The sequence below is a fragment of the Benincasa hispida genome, chromosome 11 (genome assembly GCF_027475165.1).
Source record: "Benincasa hispida cultivar pf3 chromosome 11, pf3_genome.v1.1, whole genome shotgun sequence".
In the NCBI taxonomy this organism is placed as follows: domain Eukaryota; kingdom Viridiplantae; phylum Streptophyta; class Magnoliopsida; order Cucurbitales; family Cucurbitaceae; genus Benincasa; species Benincasa hispida.
This window is the reverse complement of record NC_143488.1, coordinates 153,137-160,533: the sequence shown is the minus strand read 5'-3', so window position 1 is coordinate 160,533 and position 7,397 is coordinate 153,137. Positions and strand designations below refer to the sequence as shown.

At 38.9% G+C, this 7,397-nt stretch overlaps 1 non-coding gene across 1 annotated transcript; it reads right to left on the bottom strand.

Annotated features, from left to right (window-relative positions):
• Positions 1–6,840: 6,840 nt before the first annotated feature.
• Positions 6,841–6,946, bottom strand: LOC120069469 (small nucleolar RNA R71). The gene has a single exon (XR_005479548.1). It is a non-coding gene; the product is annotated as a small nucleolar RNA R71 (small nucleolar RNA).
• Positions 6,947–7,397: the final 451 nt, after the last annotated feature.

The following is a 7,397-nucleotide window of genomic DNA, read 5'->3' as shown; positions in this document are numbered from 1 at the left end:
CGTATATGATCTCACTTGAGGTACTCTAGAATACTTATACTCCATACTACATGCTTATGGAGAAGCGTTAAAAATAGAGAATCCGGGCACAGTGTTTGAGATCGAACTTGACGATGAAGTGCATTTCAAGTATATATTTATGGAATTAGGGCTTTGTATTTCGCAAGCTGTCAGCCTGTGATAATTGTTGATGGGTCACACTTAAAAGGAAAATACAAAGACACCATATTGATTGCGGTTTCTATGGACGGGAACAATCAATTATACCCACTAGCATATGCAATAGTGGACAAAGAAACTGATTGATCATGGAAATGGTTTATGTTGAACTTGAAATGTAGTATCGGAGAACCCGATAATCTGTTGTTTGTGTCTGACCGGATGGTATCTATCAACAATGCTATTCGTGCATTTTTTCCCATGGCATTTCATGGATTGTGCACGTGGCACATAGAACAAAATCTTATTATAAACTTTAAGGATAGCACGGTTGTTGGGATATTTAGAGATGTAGCAAGGGCATTTCGCATGACAGAGTTCCAGACAAAATAGGACGAACTCCGTAGTATTCGAGACTGTGTTTCACGAAATATTTGGAAGACATCGGTCTTTAAAGGTGGGCACGGGTTTACCAAATAGAATGAAAATATGACAACATGACGTCCAACAGTGCAGAATGTTTCAATTTGTTAACTAAAGAGTATCGATTATTTCCCATAGTATGCTTGATTGAACATGTTAGAGGAATGCTCCAATCGTGGTTCTAAGAACGGAGGAATTACTGGGCATCTTGAATGACATTGCACTCTGACTACTATGAAACTCGATTGGCAAGTGAGGCTGATAAGGGCAAACGATATTGGGTTGATCCTATTGATTGTTATCGGGTCCACGTGCGAGATAACCGATTGGACAGTATTGTGAATCTTCACACAAAAGAATGTACGTGTAAGGAATTCGGCTCACTTGGTATCCCGTGTTCGCATGAAATTGTTGCTGCCAAAGAATGAAATATACCCCTTCAGAGTCTTTGCAGTTGATTTTATACAGTGGACTCTCTAATGACTACGTATGCGGAGCCTATAAATCCACTTGGGCACATATTTGAATGGAAGAGACTTCCTGGATATGTAGAAATGACTATCCTTTCTCCAAAGTTTGTGGCATAAGTCGGGCGACGGAGAGTGAGAAGAATACCATCCAGAGGAGAATTTTGTAGACAAATGAAATGTGGTCGGTGTGGGAATTATGGGCATAACCGCCAAAATTGTAGCGAACCACTCACAATTGTGCGACGTACTGAAAATGCCAGAAACCGTGACACAAACACCTCTCATCTAGTTTAGTTTATAACTAACTTTATCTTGTAATGGCCTGTTGGTATGTGTTAGAAATACCATTGATCAGGCCCCAAAAAAGAGTTTTTCATACTTGTATCATACTTCATCTTGTAACAGACTTCATCTTGTAACATACTTTCTGTAAACAAAAAACAATAACAAGCTGGAGTATTTCTATAATAGCAATCTTCATCTTGTAACATACTCTATTTTTTCAAAGTCTTGCTCTCTCAAAATGAACTTTGATATAATGTTTTATATACCATTGATATAATGAAAAGAGTAGTAGCTCAATTATACATATTTTGATAAAATGTATAATATTGAACTTTTGAACTTTGAACTTTGATAAAATTATTTTATACATGTTTTAGATACATAAAAAATACATGTTTTTATATACATAAAAAATACATGTTTTTATATACATAAAAAATACATGTTTTTATATACATAAAAAAGACAATAGAAAATACATGTTTTATACACATAAAAAATACAGAGTGTTCGCCCACAATTGACACCCTAACTGCGTTCTATATTAACTCATTTTCTCTTGATTGATTACAGACAGATCAACACCAGTCACCAGATGTTCTAGTAATTCTGTTGCAAAGATGCCACAATTAAGCGATCCGTGCTGTATTTCGGTGTTCATAGGTCACGAGATTTTCCAAGGAGATGTGGATAGGTCCAGCTTTGAATGATCCACGTCACAGTTGTGAAGTAGGGATGGTACTGTGACAGTCAATGGCTCCAGCCAATTCACCAGCTTTGTCATTGGTGTGTACGACGGAAATGAATCGAACACGAATATATGACCTCTATTAATGTCCATTGCAAGGACCATCAAGTGCTCACTGATATTCATTTTCATATACACGAAATCCACATCTGCCCATTTGACATCGAATTTACTGGTGACGTAGTCCTTGTACGTGTCTTCATCCTCCCATGTAGGGCAGCCTCCAGTCTTGTCTTATTCTTTATTCGTTTAAATACCCCGCCACTAGCATTAAGGTGACTCTGCCAAATAAAATGAGAAGTTAAGTAACGAAATATACCATAGTAAAATGACTCTGCACAACAAAATATATCAAAATTTACTGTTACACCAATTGGCAAGATGGTGAACTTGTGCATGCATATGTCAGGTCGGGTATAAAATTTTTCTTTCATAAAATGAAATAAAGTATTTATGGTCTGTACAAAAAAATTACTATGTCAGTAAAAGTATAAGATATCCAAATGTAAAGAAGTCAAGACTAGGAAACTTACATCGCACTCGACCTACGACCTCGGTTCAATCAATTCCTTGAAAAATTGCTTGGCAAGTGGTTTAAAGGAATCCTCTTGAACATCGTTATTGATATTCTCATCTGAGATCCATCCCATCATTTCTGTAAAGATATTAAATGGAACGTCATGTGCTACATTGTACGTGACGATCGCTCTGGATAGTGATGTAGCGAAACTTGGGAGAAGATACTTAACCACACTTTTCTTCTTTACTTGAGCTGGAGGTGTATATTTATCAACAACTTTCCTCTTATAAGTAGTTCTTTAAGATTTCTACATAAACAGATAATGAAAAATTACTCATCAATAAATATAAAAATGTAAACAAAGATTACTGATCAATAAATTACTGACTAGTGTAACTTCTTCTATAGTCGTAACAATACTAGAATTGTCAGCCTCTGGGATGTCAGACATGTCGGCCTCTGTATGTGGCATGGTGAGTAAATCAGACATGTCGGCCTCTGTTTGTGGGACACCAGCCTCTATAGGTTCGACGTCAGTGGGTGATGTTATGGTATCGGGCTCTAGAGGGGGGATGGGAGTAGGTGAAGTGGTGGTATTTTGAGGCTCTACAGGGTGATGGGAGTATCAGAGGGAGTCGCATCAGTGGTATCGGGATCTTGAGATGGGATGGGTGACCTTGTCGTCTTCTCATTCACCGTGGAACCCTTCAATTAGTAAAGTAAAATGATGAGTTCACGAACACGTAAAAACTAAACACGTAAAGACATAAAATGATAGTAAATACAAACGTTGCACATAGACTGCAACAATGACAAGATGGCCAACAATTGTCCTTTCATGTCTATCATGTTTTCCTCCATATTGGATACTCAACTATCTAAATTCGATATACGGCCATCCAACCTCGATAGTGAGCTGTTAATGGTCCACAAGTACGAATAAATAGAATCGTTGGGATAGGCTCCCTCCCTGCAGGCAGCACACTCAGGACACTCTTCATCCGTAGATCACTCTCTATGGGAGTTCGCAAGATGGAAATTAGGTGGGTTCAACTCGTCCTTTCACATACGTCCCCCACCACTAGGTGAGTATGTCCCTCCTTCCACCCTTCCACATTCGGCATCCTCGTGCTCAGAATGCTCGTGTTCATCCCCTTCCTCCACCCTTCCACATTCATCATTGTTACCTCCACGATGATCATCACTATGGCTTTCAGAACTACCCCCACTACTCGACCTATGCCACTTTCAACACTATCATCATTGGCACCTAGATCAAATATAGGTCGTGTCCACTGGGGGTATCCTGAAACTCCCTCTCAGCGTCTGTCATGACAATACCCTCTTTAACCTTTATCTGCATTAACGACTCAGTAAATTGGTTAGTGTCAATTTAACAACCAAATAAACATATTATGCATAGAGTAAACGTACATTGTTAGACTGGAATATCTCTCTCTCGAGTACTTTGAAGGACACTGAGTGGGAGCATGGCCATCGTAATATGCGAGGCAAAGCTACCTTGCTCCTTCGCTCCGCAATGTTCCCAGCTATCGATCCAGCTAGGATCTCATATGTCCATACCTAAATAAAATTTAACATGTAGTAAGAACAATAGTAATGTTAAATCAAACAATACGATTATTATGTTAAGCAAATTTACCTGAAACGCTTGTGGAAATCCACGCAAAGAGTACTTCATGACGTAATTTTTATTTCCTTTCACCTTTATCTTGTATAGACTACTCTTATCATTCAATGCAGACTTTAGGGCATCGAATGTCCTCTCCCAAATAATGGTACCCCAGTCTAGACTATTGTAGTACTCTATGTTTTGAACGTCCTTAAAACATTTAAGGTCCACTGCATTTTTCTGTTTGTTCTTTCCCATCATTGTAACCTCAGTATAGTAGACTAATGTGATCTTCACAACATCCTCGTCATTTTCAAACTCCAACTCCTTGTATTTTTCTTCTAGTAGACGGACATGTAAGGTGTCTTTCGTCACTCGATTACCAAATATTTGATTGCAAGTTTGATAACTTGTAGAAATACAAGTTATTGTGGCTCAAAAGTTGGAACAATTAGGGTCTTTAATGAGAAAATCTCATCATTTTTAGAGAAAATGCATGGAATTACTCGAACACTATCAAACTCATGCAAAGGAATGTTTATTGCTAAAATACTGCGGCACTAATGCATGATATTGCAAGATCTCAACAAAAGGCTAATGCATGATTAAGAAAAGTGTTGCAGGCAAAGTCTAACGCATGAGGCATACGTCGGAGGGATTCAACGCAAGGAAGATTCATTGATTCAGGCTGTTTGTGTCAAATCACCACTTGCAAGCATGGGCACTTGCAGCGGGCGGCGTCTGAAAAGCATTTGAGTGTTAGGCGGCTGACCAGGGTATGGAATTTAATGCTGCTTATCATCAAGTTGGAGAAGACCGACGCCTATAAATAGAAGAAATCCCACCAGATGGAGGGAGTTTTTTTTTTAGTTCTGAAGCTTAGTCTTAGTTTAGAATCTTAGATCTTTAGAGCTGTGCTGTGGTGCCGAGAAGAATAAGAGGGAAGAGAACCACCACTATCGCCAATCAAGGAGCAGAGGAAGCTGAGCTCGAGAGAGACATTTCTTCAAATTCTTCCACAAGTGGTTGTACACGACTAGAATTGAGCCAAAGAGGACAAGAGATTGTACTCTGTGGCTTGACTCTTTTCATTTCATCTTACTTATCTCTTTCATCTTCTCATTTGATTAAGTATTGGTTTTGTAAAGACAATCAGTTTCTTTATAAATTCTCATATTTGTTCTATCATACTTTGCCACTGTTTATTTCTTGTTTATATTGGATGCATCTATAACTTCATGCAAAATTCCATTTTGAACACTTAAGCTAACTAAATCAATTGGTAAAAGCATCTTTAGCTTAAACTATTCGAGAGAATAAGTAAGCCAGCATTAAGTTAGAAACGCTTAGTACATCTAGAGATAGACGCACTTGCATTTTATTGCACCCTATGTTTGACGCATACATCCTAGAGATAGGTATTATATTATATTTGCATTGAGAAGTGTCGAATAGAGTCTAACGCATAAACAAAGATAAACAAGTCATCTCATTCGCATCATATTCTTGTTCCTGTACATCTAACTTAGATCGACGCATATCACTTGCATCAAACTCCATTTTCACATGACCCATCATTCTCTACTCGACCCTTTTGTATCTTTTTGCACACACACACACAACAGCTTAGTGTAAATAACTCATTTTCTACATACACTTAGGATATCTCTACAACAGTTACAACGCAAGGTTTGTGTTAGCTTTAATCTGAATCCCTAAGTTCGACCCTGGACTTACCAGGAACCTAAGTTGGATTTATACTTGGATCTGATTTAGGAAAACTTGAACATCAATAGAGGAGTGTCAAGCGTCCTGTTGCACATCACTAACGCATCAACGCATTACTAACGCATCATAAACGCATCAACGCATCATTCATGTTTACACTTATTTTTCCAGTTATTTTATACAATACACTCCTAAGCTCGAATCATGAAATCATCGAACAAGTTTTTGGCACCGTTGTCGGGGATTCAACAACAAAACTAACAAGAAATTTTGTTTGTATCTTTTATAGGAAAACTTCAGCTGAGGGAGTATTACGAGCTAAGCCGAAGCTTGTAAACGTGTATGAGCAGGGAAAGCACTCTTGAACTTGTATACGACCCCAAAGTTGAAAGGACCTTCTGACGAAGAAATCGATCTAATCGTCGTCGTAGGTTAAGGCAACAACAAATGGCGGACGAACAAGTGAATCAAAACTTAGCTCAACAGCTAGCCCACACTGTGCAAAATCCTATCATAATGGAAAACAATAGTACGCGTCCCATGCGGGAGTAAGCGTCTCCTGGGTTGTATGATTTCTCACCAAGGATCATATACCCAACGCTAGATGGGACAAGATTTGAGATGAAATTTGTGATGTTACAAATGCCCCAAACAACTGGATAATTTGGGGGTGCTCGTGGAGAAGACCCTCACGCCCACATGAAACATTTCCTGGAGACGTGCAACTCGTTTGTGATTCCTGGAATCACCCCAGAATCTCTGCGTGACGACGTAAAGCAATGGGTAAGTTCTTTGGAGCCTGGTGAGATCACAACCTGGGAAAAGTTGGTGGAGAAATTCATGTAGAAATACTTCCCACCCACCACAAACGCAAGGAGGCGGAGAGAGATCATGAACTTCGAGCAGGAAGAATTTGAAACCTTGAGTGCTGCATGGGAGTGCTTTAAAGGATTAGTCAAGAACTTCCCCAATCACGGATTACCATTTACTCATTAGTTTGGACATCAACCTACTCACCACACTGGTCTCAGTAGGGAACATACTTAAGTAGAGAAATCAGGGCTCAGGGTTCACAGGATGTGACTGCATCTATAGTAACCTACAATGCGATCGGGAAACAACAACCAAAGATGAAAAGCTGACAATGAATAAAGAAAGAAAAACACAAAAACCATCCTTGGAATAACCACCAACAGTAGAGCTGAAAACCTTGCCAAACCATATGAAGTATGCTTTTCTGGGGCAAAATGAAACGTTATGAGTAAGAATTTCCTCTGCACTTCAAGAAGATCAAGAAATTGCGCTGCTGAGCATTCTGAAAAAGTACATAAAAGCAATTGGTTGAGCACTAGCAGACATTAGAGGAATCAGCCCCCCATATTGCATGCACAGGATACGTCTCGAGGAAAATAAAAAAGGATCGATCGAACA